At 36.9% G+C, this 23,335-nt stretch overlaps 1 pseudogene; it reads left to right on the forward strand.

Moving 5' to 3' along the window:
* Positions 1-1,320: 1,320 nt before the first annotated feature.
* Positions 1,321-19,232, forward strand: LOC107636822 (adenine/guanine permease AZG1-like; annotated as a pseudogene).
* Positions 19,233-23,335: the final 4,103 nt, after the last annotated feature.

The raw sequence follows: 23,335 nt of genomic DNA on the forward strand, positions 1-23,335 counted from the left end.
TGGAAAGAGCACTGACAGAAATTTTCATGTAAAATCTTAGCTTGAAGTTGTGCGCAGTTGTCCTCACACCTTTCAAATTTGATTACAGAATGAAAATTTTCATTGAGTAAATTCCAAACTCACAAAGAACAGTCTTAAAAATGACAACAGTTGCCTTCGGAATGGAGCAATGTATACGATCACCTTTAACAGAAACACAAATATAAACACACACAAATGAACAGCCATAAACTTCACAAATTAATATCATTATATCTTAATTTAAATAGTACGATGCAGACCATTTCATCTTGGAGCACCAACTCTATGTTGCATACATCACTGGGATTCCAAGAGCTGGGAATCTCATACAAACGAACTACTCCAACAACCAAATTCCAAGACAGTTTCGTTGTATTAATGTCTGCAACATGATCAACCTTTTCTTTAGAAGTATTTGTTAGAGCCATACAGAGGGAAGGAAGTAATCAAAACTCTTTTGATGGTGGGATGAAAGATTCAACAAACAAAATAGATATGGTTAAATAGAATTTCCACCTTCTAATATATAAAGACAATGTGATAAGAAAAGTTATTCAACTGATTTTCAATTTCAGAAAGTAGTGCCAACATTTGCGCATCCTTAAAACTAACGGGTAAATTTATCATCCAAGAAAAACTTGTAGGGAATCCGGGTTTAAAGCCCACTCAATCAATCAGAGCAAAGTATCAGTGGTTGATTCCATCGTTTTGGGATCACTGAGGATCTAACATGCCTTAAAAATAATGTATAAAAGGATACCATAAAATTTGGGGGAAAGATTCTTAATTCATCTCCTATTATCCATTAGGAACAATAAATTCTTAATCCATTGTTTACCCTAATCATCCAATGAGAATCTTCCATTTTTGTGCTCTTCTGCTGAAGGCTGGTTTTGGGATTGCTACAACGATGGCCTCCTTCAACCCACTAGATAAAAAGCTCCGACGATGACCTTCCAGAATGGAAGAAGTTTTTGCCTTCTTCATGAGAGCGGAACAAAAAATTGAAATTGATTTCTTTCCTTGCATCGAGCTTATAGAGCGTTCTTCGGACACATGCATCGAGCTTCAAAGACGGGGGTAACTTTTTTGCGTCTCTTCTTTATCAAATAGATAGCAGCTACATATAACTATGTGACAATAATATACATCCCTCACACGTAACACTGACCTTCATATATTGATTCTCAATGCTCTTCCACTTCCCAACCAAATCCCAAATCCTTCTCTTCTTCACTTTCATGCACTCTTAACACACAATAGTATGCATTTCATTCTTTGCAAATACAAAAACTCTAAATGGTGCCACAAAATATGGAACTTGAATTTGAGAGTTACCAAATCATAAATTTGAAATTCTCACTCCTAGCTCCTCTCAATTCTTTCGTAGCTCAAAGCCGAGTTGGAAAGTATCTCAAGCTAATAGAGCGTAACACTAGTTTCACCACTGAGCTTCGTTCTAGCACCGCCATATTCGTCGCCATGGCTTACATCCTTGCCATTAACACCAGCATCATTGCTGACTCTGGTGCTACTTGTGACGTCTCCGACTGTATTCCCCTTTACTTTGAACCAACCATCCCTTTAACTAAATGCACTGGTCCAATCCACCGGGTCGTGCAACCCGACCCGACATGTAAATTTCCGCCGACCCAGGTTATACCACGTGCGTGGATTTCACACCAAACTTGTCAAGCTTGTTCCCAAGCCTGTTTGGATCTCTTCTTTCATGGGAACTGGGCTTTTCTTGGCCTTTATTGGACTCCAAAACAATAAGGCATTGGCTTATTAGATTCAACCCATCAACTTTAGTAACCCTTGGTGGATGTTCAAGATCTGACTTAATAGCGTTATCTCCCGTCATAACGTCATCAATGGAACTGTTAGTCTAATAATGCCATGTGGCGCTATCTCTGATAACATACTATGCTTGAAGAATCAAATGGAAAGCCCAACATTATGGCTAGGCTGGCTTGGTTCCATTATCATAGCTTATTTCATGATAAAGAAAAGACTAAACCACCAAAAATAACCATGAAAGATTGTTTCGCTGACCAAATGTTAGAAGGGTATTGTTAAGCTATGTAAGGTGTCCACATCCATAACAACGTGGCAAAAGGATTTCTTAGGTGGATTATTTTTTTTATGGAAATTGTATTTATTTAGTTAATTTGCTTAATTAAAAAAATTACTTACTCCTTCAAATTGAAATTAGATGACGAATAAGAAATGTCACCCACCCCCATTTTGAGCGTGAAATCAACCATGCCCTAATAGAGTAGTTTTTCATCATCTTCTTCTTTAGAGTACCCCATTGTTTTGTGATTCTATTCCTGCGATGACATCGGAGAGGGAGGTTGCTACTTTCCTAACAGACCGTGTTCAGAGGTGAGCTGTGTCACACTCGAAGGCTTTAAGAGGTAATACTTTCATAAATTAAGTGATTCGATGACTGTAACCTTATAGTTATAACAGTTCTTTGTTTAATGTGAAAAATTAGTTCAGTTGTTGTATTTATTTACAATAGGATTTCGTTTTGCAATCACTTCATTATATTTTCGTCCCTCTATTTAAGCTGTATAATTTTTTATAGTGGGAATACAACATTTTCTTATTTTTGGTGTATTAGGGTGTGTATTAATTGATTCTTCATATTCATTTTGGATGGTTCATATTTAGGAATTGAATGTAAGACAGACCTACAAGTGTATTACACCAATTGGTTAGATATTTATTTAGTGAATAAATATCTTTGAAGTAAGCCTTTTTTTAAGTTCCTACCCTTCAGGCTCTATCTCGTTAAATTGTTCCATTAAAGATGTGATAGTGCTCTTCAATACAAAGTTATTCATATTATTTTAGTCTATATATGAGTCTATTTATTATGTATAATAATTGTGCTAACAAATATAAGACTGGGTTAGAAATTCAACTATAAAAGAGGCTAGTCAATGCAGTGATTTTTTAGTTTCATTTTAAGTTTAGAAGTTTGATATAAATATGAGAATGTTTGATTTTAATTGGATTTTTAAGTTTGATTTAGATGACTAACTCTGAGTATAAATATGACACCGTTGTTTATAATTAGATTTTAGTATTGATTATAAGTATTATAGGTATTTTGTCTCATTTGTTGAAATTAATCATCATCTAATCAATGTTATTAAACCTTTTTGTTTTTTAGACAAGTTTTAGAATGAGTGATGTAGTTAATATCCATTTCTTGTTATTCTTTTACACAGATGGCTATAATACATATCACTCTGGAGATATATCACAGAGAAAAATTTGAGAGAATAAAAGATGGAAGAACTGTGTATTTAGGTGGTGAAAAATCTAAAACTCGAAAGGTCAATGTTGATACTCTTAATGGGTTTTTTTATGAATGACCTCCTTAGAGATATATGATACACCATGATCAGTGAATGCTATTAGTTAGTGCCTGGAATGGAGCTTAATGGTGGTTTGAAGTTATTAAGGAGTGATAAGGACATAATAGAGATGTATGAAGTTGAATTAAGGAATGATAATAGGATTTGTGTATACACTGAGCACCTGATAAGCTTGCCACAAGTTGTTGAAGAGGATGGAGTTGATGTTGTCTCTCCTTCCAAGGTGAGAGCAAAGAGTTGTGCAAGGAAGACTCCAACTCCTAAAAAAAGGTTACTAAGATGACCAAAACAACTGATCATCCTAAAGTCCAGCCCACCACACAGTCAGGTACTAGGCCCAGTAGCTAGCTCAATTAGCAGCCTAACATTCAATCCAACACTCAGCTCAATACACAAGCAAGGACATCATTATCACAAGACATACATTTTCTTAGCCAACTCACCATATCCATGAGACAACCTAGTAATCCCATACAAATAGATAAACCCATACACCACCTCCAAACACAACAAGCCACAAATACCTTAAATTCACAACACTGTTTTAATTCACAACATAGTTCTAGTTCTCAACCTTTTCATGTTGTCCCAACAACACCACCAGAGATACTGACACAATATATACCCCAAGCTTGTAATGAATCCCAATCTAAACCCTATCATGTAGAGGATTCTGATTCTCTCACTCAGCCCTAACCACCACCATCATCAAGTCAAAATGATGAACACGATGAAGGTTCATCTCATCACGAAGCAAGAGAAGTGCCTAAAAGCAAAACAGAAAAAGCACTAGCAGAACTGAACCTACTGGACAAACCTTCGTTTAGAACCCAGATCCTAACAAGGCTCCAAGTATTTTTGTGCTAGTAGATGAGTTTGAAGATTATTCGGACCCCAAACCAGGATTACATTATTATGAGACTCAGGATCTTCACGGCTGTGCAGATTCAGATGAGGAACAACTAGAGGTCTTTTCACAAGGTAATGCTGATGTACCTGTTGGACAAGTTAGGTTTGAAGTAGCGATGGGGTTTGAATCTTTAGAGCAGTTTAAGCAGGCTGTGAGAAAGTTTAATATCAACTTAGGGAGGAGTATTTTTTTCCTAGAGTGGATAGTACAAGAGTGAAGGTATTATGTTGGGATGAGAACTATCCTTGGCAAATATACTATGCTAAGAAGAGTTATCCTCTGAGTTATCAGGTGAAAACATTTGTGAATGATCATACTTGTTGTAGAGTTGTGCACAATAGGTCTACTGATGGTAAGTGGGTTGTGGATGAGTTGGAGCAACAAATTAGAGTGTAGCCAACAATGAATGTTTGAGAGGATGAGAATTACTTTAAGAAAGAGTATGATGTTTTGCTGAGTGAAAGAAAAATTTTTAGATCGATGGCAAAAGTAAAAGAAAGAATTGAAAGAAGCGAGAGAGCACAATATGCAAGACTTTGAGAATATGCCATGGAAATTTTAAAGACCAACCCAAGCTCCACCGTGAATATATGCACCACACCAATGCCAGATTCAACTGTGTTATTCAGAAGAATATATATTTATCTAGATGCTTATAGGAAGGGGCTTTCTGGCTGGATGCAGACCATTTATTAACTTGGATGGGACCTTCTTGAGAAGATACAGTATCAGACAACTCTTGACTGCTGTTAGTCAAGACGCGAATAATCACATTTATCCCATTACATATGCTATTGTGGATTCAAAAACCAAGGACAACTGAAAATGGTTCCTTGAGCTTTTGCAAGAAGATTTGGGTGATCAAAGAAATAACTACTGAACATTTATGTCAGATCAACAGAAGGTACAACATTTCAAGTATTTACACATTTTTTTTGCATATAAACATGTCAACTCAATATTCAAACTATTTATATATTTTTTCAGGGTCTTATTCCAGCTCTAGAGGATGTTATGTCAGGGGCACAACATATGTTTTGTGCTATGCATATATGACACAACTTCACAAAGCAGTGAAAAAGCAAAGAACTCAAGTGTGCAGTTTAGATTTGTGGAAGAAGCACAACCCCTCAAGACTTTCAAGCAGCCATGGCCACAGTTAGAAGACTAAACCTGCATGCTTGGGAGTATCTGAGTCGCATTCCACCAAAATAATGGTCAAGATCCCACTTCAGTGAATGGCCAAAGGTGGATAATATCACCAATAACAATAGTAAAATATTCAACTCAAAGTGTAAGAAGTTTAGGAAAAAGCCAACCATTACCCTCCTAGAAGAGATAAGGTGTTATGTTATGAGAAATTTGGCTAGAAATAAGAATGAGTTATGGGGATACAATGGAAGGCTTTGTCTAGTACAATAGAGTAGATTGGAGAAAAACAAGAAAGAGAGCAGTAGCTGGAGGCCATTCTGGACAGGGGATGATGGTGGGAATATCTTTGAGGTTCAATGCTTGCCTATAAACGTAAGTGTTAATCTCGGAAGCATATTTGTACATGTAGACTATGGTAGCTTACTAGGATACCCTGCAAACATGCATGTGTAGCATTGGCACATCAAAATAGGGGGGCTAAAGAAATTGCATACACATGGCTGGCAATTAGTTCTTACAATGCAACATACCAATTTTTGGTTCAGCCGGTGGCTAGTCAAGAGTATTGGCAACAGCTAGACACTATACTAATTTTGCCTCCTCATTACAAACGGCCGATCGGGAGGCCCATTTAGAAGAGAGATACCACTAGGGATAATCCCAAGGTTAACCCAGACCCGTACAGGATAAAGAGGAAATACGGTCAAATAAATGCAAATACTATTTGAACGTTGTGAAATATTATTTGTCAACAATTATTGGGGATATTTGTTAATGAATATTTGTCTTGTAAAGTATTGGTTGTGAAATGTTGATTGAATAATTGCTTAGTTGGTTCTTGACTAGTACAATTGTGATCAATTATCTGACCAGTTTGTAAATTCTCAATTATTATACAGGAAGGGCACCATTTTAGAAGTTGCAAGGCTAAAAAGGAGGCCATGGTAGCAGCTGCAACTGCTGCAGCAAATGGTCAAAACTCTACTGCAGCAACAGCTGCACAAGTACCACCTGCTAATGTAGAGCATGATGAGGATGATGAAAGATTGGCTGAAATGTATCGAAAAGAAACCTTGGAGGCTGCAGAGGCAGAGGCAGCCTTGGATGCTGCAGTTGCAGAAGCTGAGTCATATTTGACTGCTGGAACCCAACCACAGGTAAAATCTAAATTTTTTAATTGCTCAAATATATTGGAGTTATTAAGTTTACTTACATTTATGTCCAATTTAATTTATAGGCCACTACCACATTGAATCCATCTCGTAATATGCCGGTTACACTACAAGTGCCACCACCAATTAGGCCATTAACCACAAAATAAAGACCACAAAGAGATCCACTAAGAGGCCTCCTCCATCACAAGCCACCAACATTACGCCACCATCGAGCACTCAGACCCCTGTGCCTTGGGCTCCAACTTTGAACACTCCTCATCAGCCATCCAATGCATCTGTCAGACCACTCACTGTATCCCCATATACAATGCAAGGAGCTAGTGCAGGCACAACTTCCAGGTTCGCACAGATTATGCCAACACCAACATCACACCTTACACCGAGATGATCAATTCCTGGATTCAGACCACCTAGAGCATCTACTATTGTGCAAGGCACAATCTATGGATTATCTAGTGAGAGCAGCAATTCGACACCAAACTAAAATGATCATTAGCAGTCATTATCTTGTTTTTCTAGAATATGGGTTTATGTAATTTACCTGAATACTTTACTGATCAGGATCACTTATGTTTAACTATTTTTATTTTGGGTTATCATGTCATTTTTGTATGCTACATTCACTATTCAAACTGTTATTGATGTAGCTTCTAAGAACCTTATGAATGCTTATGGTTGTTTTCATATTTGATAAAACCTTATAAATGATTATGTAGATTTTTTTAGTACATATTACATTCTGATATTGATATTATTATAATTAACTAATTACTCAACTCAAAAGGCTTAATCAATGTTGAAAAAAATTAACAATTATTAAGAATAGTGTAAAATAAAAATTCAATCAATAGCAAACATTTCATTCCATTCAAACATGAATTACATTGTTCTTCCCTGGAACAAAATGCTTAGACCCTGTACTGAAACTATTTTTTATGCATAAACTTTGGAATCAAACTTCCCGATCACTTGTATATGACCATTACAAACAAGAAAAGTGTAAACTGCAGAAACAATTCCAAAGACACGGACACAAGCCATACTTTCATAGCTTTGATTTCACCTTCAATCTTCTTCTCAATCTTCATGACCATGTTAACATTTATCTCCCTGTGGTCTACTAGAGCATTCATCACATCCTAATTAGTAACACCACATTCATGCTTATTGAGTCTTCTAATCAAATACCTTGCCAAACTTTGCCATCCCCCATCAATTTCATCAACCCAAACAAAGTAATTGCAATCTCGACTCTACAGAAGCCAAAAAAATAAAAAAAATCAAAGATGCAGAGAAACCCTATACTTGTCTAACTATAGTAAATAATGTTAGATACCTTCAAAAAGGGGCAACAAATGAACCATCTTCCAGGATTAGCAACCGTTAAAGATTCTAATAGGACAACATACTCAGCACAACCACATCTTCCATCCAGAATTTTCTTCTTCATCTTTGAATGTGAAGCTCCTGAAAATCTGCTTCCTTCGCTTGTAGTTACTTCTCTCCTTGATATTGCTCAAATTCTATGGGAATAAATTAATTTATGGTTCTCCTTTATTGTGGAATAGCTCGAAACAATGGATAGTTGTGCTCGGGCATGGTTTTACTCTGCAAAGATTGGGTTCCAACGAAGATCAAAGAATTAAGGTTCATATTGTTCCTAAATAGTACTAAATACACATAGGCCTAGCAACACGTGCCATCATGAAAAAAAACTGTCCACGTAAGCCACTTTATTAAGGTTACATCAGGTTTGGTTATTTTTGCACACGGAATTAAATTTTTGTGGACATCTGAGGAGTTATGATCTTCCATGGTTACTTTTGTCAGTGAAAGAATCTTTCATAGTTACTTTTGGTGGTTTTCTCATGAAGAAAATTAAAGGTGCAATGATAGACGGCATCATTTTTGCCACCGTGATATCGTGATTCAGAAACACTGCATTTACGGTGTTTCCAGCCACGAAACACAGCGACGAAGTATACCGATACTTCAAGAAGTTGGTGTATGTTCACGTGATTAAAAAGACCGCTGGTGTGTTATGATTTGAGGGTATGAACAAAGGTACATTTTGGGAGGCTCTGTTCACATTCTTATACGTTGATATATTGGATACAACGCTTACTTTATATCCAATGGCTAGATTTGTGAGGTTTCTTGATCTCAATGGTTATTTCGAAGGCCAATATTTTACGTTCATGGCTGATGCATCTTCAATTGTTATGAGCTCACTTTTGGGTACTTCCCCCGTAGCTGCGTTTATTGAGTCGTCAACAGTGATTCGCGAAGGTGGACGGATAGGGCTAACAACGTTAACTATGGCTGGGTATTTTTTGTTGGCATTCTTTTTTACACCATTATTGGCTCTGATTCCACCTTAGGCCGTTGGGCCGCCGTTGATCTTAGTGGGAGTGATGATTGACGTTAGGATTTTTGCCAGTAAAGAATTTCATAAAAACAGTCGCGTTGTAGATATAGTCTCTAAACCGACAGAAATCCCTTCGTACAAACGTTTTGGTTGTCACAAGTAACAAACCCTTAAAAATTGATAACCGAAGTATTCAAACCTCGGGTCGTCTTCTCAAGGAACTGCAGGGAAGTATGTTCTTATTATTGGTTATGGAGATTGCAAATTTGGGGTTTTAAGAATGAGGAACGAATATGACAAATAATTTAAATGGCAATTAAAAATAAATAAATACTGTAAAGCAAACTTTTGGCAAGGGATGAGAAATTAGAAGTCCAGATTAGTTACCCTTCTCAATAATAAAGAAGACTGAATCTTAATTCCACTTAGTTGACCCTTACTAAAGCAAAAGAAAGTCAAGGGACTAATTAGCTTGATCTTCGAATCCTATTTATTTCCTAAGAAAAGGTTGGGATTATTGAAGTACAGTTCAATTAGTAAGGATAACAGTTATCAATTATATTGAGCTAAGATAACTCCTGAGTTACTGATTTCTTAACCAAGACCAAAAGGGGAAAAGTAAATCTATTGGAATAAAGATGTCTTCAGAGTAAAAGCAATAATAGCATAAATAAAAGAAAGCAATATTAAACTGAAATACCTCAAATAACATTAATTCAAATAATCTGGAACATAGGAGAATTCATAAATTAAATGGCAAAGTAAATAATGAACTTAAGTAATGGAATGAATAAAAGTGAAAGGGAAGCTTAAAATAAAGGAACATTAAACCTGGGATTGAGAGTCACTCCTAAAACTAAGAGAAGTCCTAAATCCTAAGAGAGAGAGAGGAGAGAACCTCTCTCAAGACTAACCTAAATCATGAGAAGTAACTAAATTGGCGAGCTCTCTCTGAATGGATGCATTCCCACATTTTATAACCTCTGGTCTATGCCTTCTGGACTTGGATTTGGGCCAAAAAGGGCTTCAGAAATCGCTGGGAGCGTTTTTTATAATTTCTGGTGCGTGGCCTCTGTCACGCATCCGCGTGGGTCACGCGGTCGCGTCATTCGGAGCTTTTCTCGTCACGCGGTCGCGTCAGTCATGCGACCGCGTCATATGTGTTTTGCTTAAGGCGCGCGGTCGCGTCAGTCATGCGGCCGCGTCGCTGTTGATTCGCGCTTGGCATGCGTCCGCGTCGCCCATGCGATCGCGTGGATGCCAGTTTCTTTAGAAACTCCGTTTTGTGCTTTCCTTCCATTTTTGTATATTTTCTTTTCCATCCTTTAAGTCATTCCTGCCTTAGTAGATCTGAAACTACTCAACACACTAATCACGGCATTGAATGGAAATAAAGGTAATTAAAATAATTAATTTTAAAGCATAGAAAACATGTTTTTCACATACATCACATAATAAGGAAGAGAGAGTAAAACCATGCAATTAATATGAATAAGTGGGTGAAGGATTGAATAAATTACTCAAATTAAGCACAAAATATATCATAAAATATGGGTTTGTCAACATCCCCACACTTAAACAATAGCATGTCCTCATGCTAAATCCAAGGCAAAAAGTAAGGTTAAAGTAGTGGAATGTCATGCAATGCAATCTAATCTAAATGCAACTACCTAGATGAATGATGCATCATGCAATTCTAATTTTTTATTCACTTGAATATAAAGCTTGCATGTAGTTAAATTAATTCACATTCTCAAGGAGTCATGTATATATATATAGCCAAACCTTAGATAGTGATAAATTGCCTTTACAATTGAGATGGGAGAGAGAAACATTTTAAAAAATTTGCAAGACAATTAATAGTTTAAGCAGAGATAAATGTTACTGAGTTATTGAACCCTCACTGGATTTTGTGTTTACTCTCTAATCACTCAGTGTTTATTGGGTTAATCACTCTATTCTTCTTTTTATTCTTACTTTCTATAACTTTGTTCTTCATCTAACCAATCAACAATCATAGAATATAGTTATACCAAAAATCATGAGGTCTTAAGTAAGGTTGTAATGGGGCCAAGGTAAAGGTAAGGGTATATGTATAAGGCTAAGTGAGCTAGTAAGTGAATTCTTAATTAGACTAAGATCTCACCTAACATACATACTTTCTAAATCAAAGCTGCTTTACCTATTTTCCCATATTTTCCCACTTTGATTTTACATGCTCATGCCTCAATATTTATTTTTATCCCATGTGTATTGCTTTATTTGCATTTGGGGGATCCTTTGGTGTCCCCTTTATTCAAATATTGAAAAATAATTTAAATTTTTTTTAATGCACATGGTAATTTAATTTCTTTCACATGAGCATATTTCCCAAAAATTCTTAATTTGAAACATCTTTATTCTTTTTCAACATTCTACCCTTTGTTTCTATGATCCATGTTCCCAATAGGTTTTCCCACATTTAAACTATACATAATTTTCTATCTTAAGCTAACCAAGGATTCAACTTGGGATTTTATTTTGTTTTTCTGCTTAAGGCTAGTAATGTGGCTAATAGAATAAAAGGGGATTTAAAGGCTCAGTGGGGCTAACAAAGGTGATGTAAAAGGTAGGCTATTTTGGGATAAGTGAGATAAAATCAAATAATAGCCTCAATCACTCTCCTGGTATGTATCTACCTTTTATAATCGGACATATATATTAAAACAAAGTAAAGAACACTAGAATATAAAAGAAGGGCGGAACACACAGGAATAAAAATTATGGTTTGAATGTAACCATACAATTAAGCTCAAAACTCACAGGCTATGTGTTCTCTAGCTCAAAAATCATTTATCACTTATGTATGTCATGCAGGTTTAGTTAAAAATTCTCATTATTCTCAATGTAAAACTTATATTGAATGGCTTTAAAGTTCTAGTGTTTCTCCTTGATGAAGTGTTGTTAACTAACATGTAATGCTATATATACAAGGTGTGGGTTGTTTTGATTCTGTTAAAGTCTCTAGTTTACTTCTTTTTTCTTTTTAATCCATTCTGAGTTATCTTATGCTAAAAAGGGTAAACTATACTAATCAATCCACAATTTCTATAACTAATAACTAAACTAAGTGGCTAAAATATGAACTAAAAATGCAAAATGCAGAAATGGAGTAAAAATACATAAACAACAATGTATAAGTACTCAGAAAATAGAAATAAAAATAAAGAGAAAAATACAGAAAAATATCCAAAATAAAAGAAAAAGAGTCTGTAGTGGTTCACCAAAATAATATGCCAGAGATGGCGACCTCCCCACACTTAAAATGTAGCATCGTCCCTGATGCTCAGTCAAGCAGGGTGTGAAAGGGTGTCATCACTGGAAGGCTGGGTAGCTGGAGTCTCTGTGGTGGTGATCTGAGGGCCTGACTGCTGTGGAGGGGGTGCTGACTGAAGAGGGATCTCAGGGTCTACAGCCTGAATCTGAGGCGGAGCCTCCTGATGGTGTGCTGCCTGCTGGGTGCCTGCCTGCTTTGCCTCCTGCTGTGGGTGTGTCTCTGCCTCGAGCACATCCGTCTCCTCCTCAGATGCCTCGGATGGTGTGTCAGGCTCGGAGGGGATGTCGCCAGATCGTATCATCAGCTTCAGGTGCTCATAGCGTCGCTTGTTACGATGCTCCATCTGGTCAAGCCGTCAAAACAGGCGGTGCACTAGATAATAGATGGGCTCTGGGGCAGGTGGAGGCGCAGTGGTGGTGGAAGGTGTAGCTGCGGAGGAAGAGGGGCCGGCAAATGGTGTGGCAGTGTCACTAGGAGCAATGAGGACTGGAGGTCTGTAGCCCAAGGCCAGAAAGTTCCTGCTGTGCGGGATGATCTTCTTGCATTCTGCAGCAGGTGGCCTCTCATCAGCATCCTCCCAAGGCACGTCAGCTCGACGGCCTAGCTGTGTGATCAAGTATGGAAAGGGAAGAGTGCCTCGGACGTGGACCCTGGCCATGTAGAATCGGATAAAGCGTGGCAGGTACAGGTCCTTACCCTCCATCACACACCATAGGAGGGTGATCATAGCGGCAGGTATATCGGTCTCATGAGTACTCGGCATAATGAAGTTGCTAAGTATCTGATGCCACAGCCGAGCCTCATCATTCAAGTATGCCCGCTTGATTCCCTTGGGCATGGTGGTGTTCTGACCCATAATCCAAGGAATGGTCGGGTCAAGGGCTATCCGGGCCTTGACTGCATCCCAATCAAAATTTAGAAAGCGCATGTCTTCCTCAGCTTTCTGATAACCATCTGGCTGATCAGATTTAGGCAGAAGCTTCAGAACCTCTTCTATTGCCTCTTCAGTAACCAGAATCTGCTTCCTCTGAGGTTTACTGCATCTAGGGAGGTCTTGAAGTAATTGCAGTAGAATTCTCTAACCCAAGATGTATTAACCTCAATCAGGGGTCTCTCCAGGAAGAACCAGCCTCTTTGTTTGATCTGATCAGAGGTGTATTGCTGGAGTTCTCCTGGGATCTTCAAGGTCCTTTCCAGGTATAGGTTCCTGGAGTTTGCGAATACCGGATACTTCAGCTCACAGTATCGGTTTGTAAACTTTACTGGGTCATTAGCAGGGAGCAGCTGGTCGGCCTTCTCCTGCGGAGTGAAGTTTTTCTCCCGCCAGGAGGCATCATGCATGAGATCTATGATAGACATAGATGATTCTCCTCTTTTACGTTTGCCAGTGGTAGCCTTTCCTTTTCCCTTTCTCTGGGAATCTGACATCCTGAAAAACAGAGAACCAGGATATAATAAAAAAATAGGAAAACAAAGAGGCAAATAGTCAAAAGAAATACAAAGTGGCAAAGGAGAATTAGAAGGAGGGAAATGAGTTAAGTAAATGTGCATTAAGGATTGTATAGGAGTTAAAAGTTCGAAAGGAAGAATGCACAATCCAAAATGTAATTGAATTCATGTTAAATAGAAAAATTATCATTATGCCATGGTTAGAGGGTTAAAAGAAAGTGAAAGAAAAGCAGAGGAGAAATTTGAAAGGTTAGGTTGGTTAGAATTGAAAAAGTGTTTAGAAAGTTAAAATTAGGGAGTTAGTGAAAAGTGGGTTAAAGTAAGTGGCATAATGAAAATATTCCAAGTAACAAGGATTCACAGGTAGGGACTATAAGTAACTCCTAACCAAATAAGGAAAACAGGTTGATGCTGAGTCAAATAGATATAGAGAAAGCAAAAATTGGAATTAAACATCAAAAATGCAATATATGAACCAGGAAATCAAAGAGAATAAGAATGCGTGCCTGGCATTCATGAATGGGTTGGGTAAAGCAAAGGAAAGCAGATTTCAAAATGCCAAAACTAAAACATGAATGAAAATATTTTACAGAAATTTGGACAGCATTCCGGCTAAAATTGGATTGTCCTGAAAAATAAACAGCAGTCAAATAGTTCATATGAATTAAAATGAAAGCTTGCAATTACATATAAGGAATATAAACATGAAAATTCAGTGTAAAGAGCAGCTGAAATAAGAAATCACAGCATATGAACATTACAAATATCATAGCAACAGCAGAATTGCAAATTGGATAAAACAGAAACATGAACAGTGCAAGTAAACAGGCCTAAATCCACTAACCACATCCCAGGCTACCTAACAACCTAAAATCCACTACAACATGCATATCTAACTAGCCTAAACATGAACATAAATAGAAAATAATGAAATAACGACTAAGGATAGAAGGGCGGCGTTCGTCAAAACCTGGTAGGCCGAATAAGGAGAGTAGGCAGAAAGGTGGCTGGGGGTGGTGGTGACGGCGGCTGGCGCGGCAGCTGGCGGTGGTGGCACGGCTGTTCGGGGTAGGGGGAAAGAAGGGTTGGCTAATGGGTAGGGGGGTAAGAGGGGAAGGGAGGGGGTAGTTGTGTGTGTGGCGGATGGGGGTGGCGCGGCTGGGACGGGCGGCGGCGGTGGGTGGTGGTTGCGAAGGGGGCAGTGGCAGAGAGGGGGGAAGAAGGAGAAAGAAGAAGAAAGAAGGGGGAGGAGGAAGGGGGGTCGGTGGCGGCGGCATCTGGGAGGTCGGCGGCGTCTGGAGGTGGCGGTGATGGTGGCTGGATGGTGGTGGTTGGATTGGAGGGGAAGAGAGGGAGAAGAGGGTTTCAGGAGGGGCGCGACTGATAGGGTTCGCGTGGTTTGGGGTTATAAATTTGAATCCACGCGGCCGCGTGGGGCACGCGGTCGCGTGGCTTGAGCAAAATGGGGGGTGACGCTATCGCGTGGGTGACGCGATCGCATGGAATGGCTAAAAGAGTGAATCACGCGATCGCCTGGGGCATGCGATTGCGTCGCTGGGATTTGTGCTAAACGCACGAATCCAGCGTCGTTTCAGCGCAACTCTCTGTCTCCCTTGGGGTGTTCATGCAATCCATGCGACGCGGTCGCGTTGCTCAAGCGGTCGCATGGGGTTGGCATTGTGCAAGTGACGCGATCGCGTGGGTGACGCGATCGCGTGGGTCATTTGTGCGAAACGCACAATGGCCGCACGATTCTAGCCTAACTTTCTGGACGTTGGATCTTTACGCTGATCTCCAGGTCACGCGGCCGCATGGATGACGCGGTCGCGTGGGTAGTGTTTTTCGCAATATGACGCGATCGCATGAGTGATGCGGTCGCGTCGCGCACCCCTTTTTTTATGCAGTATGCAAAATGCAATGATTAATATGAATGCGATGCAAAATTCCAGGTTCAATATTATAAAATAACATAAAACTTGAAAACAAGCAAAGCGAAATAAAAATTGAAAAATGAACGATCATACCATGGTGGGTTATCTCCCACCTAGCACTTTTAGTTAAAGTCCTTAAGTTGGACATTGGAAGAGCTTCCTATTATGGCGGCTTATGCTTAAATTCATCTAAAAATCTCCACCAATGCTTGGAATGCCAATAGCCTCCAGGGTCCCAAACTAGACATGTAAAGCTCCTGAGCAGCTTCAAAAAAATTTTTAGGCTCCCGGAATGACGAATGTTGGAATAGATTCCAGGATCCCAAACTTTGCTTTTAAATCCGCCTCCGTCTTGATCTATATTTTTCCATCCGGGCGGTTTAGAAAGTAGACTCTCACCATGGTGACCAAACATTTTCCAAGATCCATTCGATTGAATATGATACCAATCCGTGCACTTCAAGTTGAAGCGTGGAACTTTATTGAACCTTGTGCACCAGCTCTGAGCACGAGCCATTTCCCTCTTACTCTTAAAGCCGCAGAGAGCTCTAAGCTGGCCATCTGTTTCAAGCAAACCGTATTCAAGTGAAAAAGTAAAGTTAAAGTTTAAGGATTGTACCCACTTGAAGCTTGTATTGGGTGGTAATGGCCTTGGGGAAGGTGTTTCTGGTGGTTCTGTAAGTTCTACTCCCTTGTGCTCTTCTGTGAATTCTTCTACTTCTTTGCAAGATTCTTCAAATGCATCTGTGTCCTGGTCAAAGTCTTCTGTGTCTTCCTCATCACTTAAGTCATAGATTGGAGGTTGAGAGAAATCTACCTCTGCATCATCTTCGTATTCATTTGGGGAAGATTCTTCGATCTCAGAGAATTCACTTGCGGATGCAAGTTCATTACTAAGAGAGCTTGACTTGTGACTATCATCATCAAGGGAATTTGTGTCCTGGGTTATTCCGTCTAGTTCTTCATAAACGACTTGCCTTGGGGATTGTGAACTGTCCTCCTTAGCATTAACTGTAACGTCCTTGACGGAGTTCTCTTCAGCTCTGAATTCCCATGGAAGTTCAGCGTCTCCTAGATCTTCAACCAACTCTTCTTCTTGCGTAATGACAGCTCCTTCTACTTGTTCTAGTACGAATTCATTCTCTGTCTTGTCCACTGGAGTTTCTAGTATTTTCTTCATGCTACGCTCTTCGTTAGATTGTCCACATGGGGCTGTGGTTGGTCCTTGGATGTTCGAACGTCTAGAAGCTAATTGAATTACTGCTTGCTCCAGTTGTCGAATGGTTGTTTGAAGTTTATTTACTGTTTCCTTGAGGCGAACCTCTGATTCTCGGGGTGATGGATTCGGACATGATACATAGGAGAGTGGTGGTGCTTGGGAGTGATTGGATTGGAACTGGGGTAAATAGGGATCATGTGGTGGCGAATGGTGAAGAGAAGCTTGTGAGTGTGGTGGTTTGAGGTTATGTTGAGAGGATGGTCTATAGGCACGGGGTGGGGCTTGTTGGTAGTTACAAGGTTGTCCACCATATCTATCAGCTGGGTATGCATTGTAGAATGGTCGTTGTCCATGATATCTTGGAGGGTGTTGTTGCCTAAAGGGTTGATTAGATCCTCTTGGTTTCATCCATCCTTGATTGGTTTGACCTTGATGCATATTCCTGCTGTAACTTCTATTTCCTTCAACAAAGTTAAAACCAAACTCAAAGCGAGAGGGGTGAGAGTTCATAGTAGCAAATAAAATTAAAAAGGAAAAAACAGAAACAAATAAACAAGTAAAAGAAAAATATTTACAATAACCAATAATAAGGTACACGTTAGCAGTTCCCCAGCAACGGCGCCATTTTGACGTTAGGATTTTTGCCAGTAAAGAATTTCATAAAAATAGTCGCGTTGTAGATATAGTCTCTAAACTGACAGAAATCCCTTCGTACAAACGTTTTGGTTGTCACAAGTAACAAACCCCTTAAAAATTGATAACCGAAGTATTCAAACCTCGGGTCGTCTTCTCAAGGAACTGCAGGAAAGTATGTTCTTATTATTGGTTATGGAGATTGCAAATTTGGGGTTTTAAGAATGAGGAACGAATATGACAAATAATTTAAATGGAAATTAAAAATAAATAAATACTGTAAAGCAAACTTTTGGCAAGGGATGAGAAATTGGAAGTCCAGATTAGTTACCCTTCTCAATAATAAAGAAGACTGAATCTTAATTCCACTTAGTTGACCCTTACTAAAGCAAAGGAAAGTCAAGGGACTAATTAGCTTGATCTTCGAATCCTATTTATTTCCTAAGAAAAGGTTGGGATTATTGAAGTTCAGTTCAATTAGCAAGGATAACAGTTATCAATTATATTGAGCTAAGATAACTCCTGAGTTACTGATTTCTTAACCAAGACCAAAAGGGGAAAAGTAAATCTATTGGAATAAAGATGTCTTCAGAGTAAAAGCAATAATAGCATAAATAAAAGAAAGCAATATTAAACTGAAATACCTCAAATAACATTAATTTAAATAATCTGGAACATAGGAGAATTCATAAATTAAATGGCAAAGTAAATAATCAACTAAAGTAATGGAATGAATAAAAGTGAAAGGGAAGCTTAAAATAAAGGAACATTAAACCTAGCATTGAGAGTCACTCCTAAAACTAAGAGAAGTCCTAAATCCTAAGAGAGAGAGAGGAGAGAACCTCTCTCAAGACTAACCTAAATCATGAGAAGTAACTAAATTGGCGAGCTCTCCCTGAATGGATGCATTCCCACACTTTATAACCTCTGGTCTATGCCTTCTGGACTTGGATTTGGGCCAAAAAGGGCTTCAGAAATTGCTGGGAGCGTTTTCTGCAATTTCTAGTGCGTGGCCTCTGTCACGCGTCCGCGTGGGTCACGCGGTCGCGTCATTCGGAGCTTTTCTCATCACGCGGTCGCGTCAGTCATGCGACCGCGTCATATGTGTTTTGCTTAAGGCGCGCGGTCGCGTCAATCATGCGGCCGCGTGGATGCCAGTTTCTTTAGAAACTCCGTTTTATGCTTTCCTTCCATTTTTGTATATTTTCTTTTCCATCCTTTAAGTCATTCCTGCCTTAGTAGATCTGAAACTACTCAACACACTAATCATGGCATCGAATGGAAATAAAGGTAATTAAAATAATTAATTTTAAATCATAGGAAACATGTTTTTCACATACATCACATAATAAGGAAGGGAGAGTAAAACCATGCAATTAATATGAATAAGTGGGTGAAGGATTGAATAAATTACTCAAATTAAGCACAAAATATATCATAAAATATGGGTTTATCAATGATGATGAGATGTGTGGTGGAGATTAAGTGGGATGACATGAGGGAAACTGTACCGGGATTCGTGATGATAGTTTTGATGCCGTTAATGTATTCTATAGCGTATGGGTTAGGAGAAATTGGGAGTTACATTGTGTTACATGTTTTGGAGTGGGGAGACGAGTCGTTTGAGAGGTTTGTGGTTATGAGAAAATTTGAAGGGAATGTCTGATGCAAATAATAATGGGAATCATCGTGTTGTTGATGATGACCAAAGAAATGACATGGTAAAGCACTTGAGGTGGTGTAGGGTTTAGTAACTAGGTGGAATATTTATGAGAATGTACAACTTTGGATATATATTTTCTTTATTTTATTAGAATCATGCATTTTAGTTTCTTTTGATTGTGTGTTAAATAGTAGTTTTGGAGACGAGATGAGATGAGACAAGAGGTGGACAATTAGGGTGGAGATAAATGTGTAATGTGAAACGAAATGATACATGTACATTCCAAATATTAATATTAAAATTTGAACACTCATATACAAATATTTTTGCCTAAATTTAATAGCTAAAAATTTTAAATAATTTAATATATTAGACTAAATTATTATTTAACAATTATATATGAGTTGTCACCGTGTTAAAATAAGATATGCGCACTCTAAAATTTAGAGTAATAAAATTTAGTAGAGATGATAAAAATGGGTTGAATCTGCCAGGTTAACTTGCCAAACTCGCCAAAAAGGATGGGTTGAATAGAGATTTTGAACCTACCAAATTTCAAAAATCCACACCGCCGAATTCGCAGACTTTGACTAGGCGAAACAGGTTGGCCGATGGGTAGGCACAATTTTTATTTATTTTTTAATTATTAAAATTTGATAATCAATATATGATCAAATTAGGAACTAGGGTTCACACATTTACACTTTGTTTGGATGTAGGAAAGAAAATGGAAGGAAATAAAATAAGAGAAAAGAAAATGGAAGAAAAAGTGGAATTATTTGTGCATTGTTTGGATGAATAGAAAATAGATGGAAAGAAAATAAAGAGACAATTTTTTTTGTTTGGATGGAAAGAAAAGTGAGAAGAAAGAAAATCATAATAGTATAAAATTACATTAATACCCTTATCATAAAATAAAGTATAAATATTTTTATTTATTTATATTTTATTATATTTTATAAATATTATAAAATATTATAATTTTATATATTTGATTTAAAATATTTATCTAATACATATAATGTTTAAATATGAATTTCTATTATAATAATATATTAAAACTAAATTTATATTAATAATTGTTAATAATAATATAACTAAAGGTAGTATTAGAAATACAAAAAATATAATATTTTTTTTCTTGTTTCCTCGCTTGTGATAGAAAGAAAATTTTTTTAGTGAAACCTATATAAAAATTTTCTTTTCTTCCTATTTTCTTTAATAACCAAACAAAAAAAAATATTATTTTTCATTCATTTTTTTCCACTCATTTTCTCTCCAACCAAACATAGTATTAACTTTCTCCCGTTCTCTTCTTAAAAGACAATGCCACCTTCTCTTCATTTTCAACTTCCAAAGGTAGAACCTCATCCGTTGCCCTCACCGCCGCTACTTTCTCGCCCTTCCTCTGTCTCTGCCAGAAGCCATCATTCCAAAGAGCGTCTTCATCTGTGACGTTCTCAACGGTGTCTTCATTATCAACAGTAGAGCGTCACGTTCGTCCTCCAGCAGCAGTAGCACCACGATGGCATCTCGTTCTTCAACAGTAGTACGTCGCCTTTGTCCTCTAGCAACGGCACCGTGGCAACATCTTTGTCGTCCAAAAGTGGCACCATTTTCTCTAGGTATTCTCGCTAATTTGATCTCTCACTCTCGTCCTACCTTGTACCTGTACCTGCAGCATTGGCGCCTTTTGAAGCTGCGGCTTCGTTCCCTTTCACTCATTGCCTTGGCAGAATCAATGAAAATGTACATTCGCCCTCTCACTCATTTGGAAACTGATACTAAAGCTAATGCACATATTGTCTAATTTGAAGACATTTGTTGCTGATTTATGGATGGTTTTGAGATATGATTTTGTAACTTGTTGATTGTTGTTGAAAATGTTTAGGCTTTAGAAATTTGCTGATTTATGGAATTTATTGGTTCGTAGAATTTTATTTTAAATTTTTAATACTGAAAACTGTATGCGGTATAAAATTCTGTTTAGAAAATAAAAAATTTAATGTAAAAAAAAAAAGATAGACCGGCCCACCAATTCATTTTTTAATGGAGAGTAAATAATAAGTTCAGATCATATCACTTTAGCGGAATGGGCTGGCTTGTTTAGTTTTGTGATGGATTTTGACGGAACGGATGACCACTTTGCCACCCTTACTATTTAGTCACATTGAAAATTAAAGTAGATGCTCTTAAGCTATTTAATAAGCTTTGTTTGAGTTAGTTGGTTGGTTAGACTAGAAAAAGGTATGTAATAATTGGATAGGTTGACGAAAAGGCACATGATTGTAGTAGTGTGTCTTTGTGAGGGGTTCAAACCATAGTTATAAAAATTGAACCGGACCGGATGGTTCGATAAAAAAATCGATGAATCGAATTCTAAGCCAGTTTGGTTTACTTTTTGAACCGTACAAGAAACAAAACTGGTGTGAACCGATAAGAACTGGAAAATCGGTCAAAACCGGTGAGAACTTGTTTGTTTGAAAAGTTTTTCAAAATGTTGTAGGCAAGGTTTGACCCAAGAACCTTAATGTTGCAGCATCTTCCCCTTGCTACTCAACCATTATGTTTTTCATTATTATGTATAACAAATAGTAATTATATAGTATACAATCAATTACATAATTTTATAGATATCTAATTGAATTTAATTTTGTATTCTCTATTTTTCGAATTAATTATATTTTAATTATGTATCATTATTAATATAAATATAAATTTTACTAAAAATTTATTAATCTACTTAATCTATTTCAATGCTAGTATTGTGATTAAGGTTATTTGTTTTGATACTAGTATTAAAATCTACTGATACTATAGTTAGATGATAGGTTTTGTGAATTAATTGTTATTCTTATTGTGTTAAATTAAGATATTATTGTAGTATTACTAATAAATTTTATATTTTTTATATTAATTATTTTTAAAATTTGAGACTTGATTCTTCATAAAATGTTAGTGAAGATATGTATTTCAAATTTTAGTTTTAAGTTTTTGGCTATTTTATATTTTTTATTTACGTGAGACCGTTTTTATCGGTTCAACCAATGATTTATCGGTTGAACCAATAAACCAGTGAATCAGTAACTTGATCGGTTCGATCACCGGTTCGGTTCTGACAACTATGGTCCAAACTATGTCTTAGAATGAAATAAAAATGATTAAACTATCAAAATGATAAGTCTTTGAAAAATTTTAAAAATACGATAAAATATTAAATATTAAATATATATTTTAAAAATCAAATTTTAATGTAATTTTTTACAATTATTATTAAAAAAATAAGATCTTTTTATGTTTAAAATGTTGTAACTTTTGTGAAATGAATTTTTTTAATTTTTTTATTATGAATGATCACATTTTTTTAAAACATAAAAAGAAAACTTTAGAGATCAAATCTTCCTATTAATATTTTTACAAACCTTTTAAATATGTATTCAAATGTTATTACAAAAATTTAGATTTAATGGATAAGTCATTTATATTTTTTTTCATGGCATTCATATCTGTTTTAATCAAGATTTATTCAAGGTTATGAAAACTGAACCGGTCATCGAACCGCTCTAACTACTGATTTACTGGTTTAATGGTTCAATTGATTCAATCATAGTTCAACCAAAAGAACCGTTTTATAATAAAATAATAAATAAAATATAAATAAACACATCAAAATATAGTTATAATCTAATATAAACTTTAAAATATCATCCAAATTAATACTACATTCTTACCAAAATATTACTAGCAACCTAATAACAACAAACATGAAAACAAGAACCATCTCAATTGCAAGAATCACAACAACAATTTAACGAATTAACAAGTACAAAATCAGAATAGAAAATCCAACAACCTAATAACAAAAAACAAAGACAATCTCAATCTTAAGAATCACAATAATACCAGTAATTTAGCAAATTTACAAATTAACAATTTGAGAAGAACAAAGCAACCCAATAATCTCAACAATAATTTAACGAACTAACAAGTACAAAATCTAAATAGAAAATCCAGCAACCCAATAACAAAAAATAAAGACAATTTCAATCTCAAAAATCACAATAACACCAACAATTTAGCAAATTAACAATTTGAGAAGAGCAAAG

This window comes from Arachis ipaensis, chromosome B4 (assembly GCF_059453495.1).
Source record: "Arachis ipaensis isolate K30076 ecotype BB chromosome B4, ASM5945349v1, whole genome shotgun sequence".
Classification (NCBI taxonomy): Eukaryota; Viridiplantae; Streptophyta; class Magnoliopsida; order Fabales; family Fabaceae; genus Arachis; species Arachis ipaensis.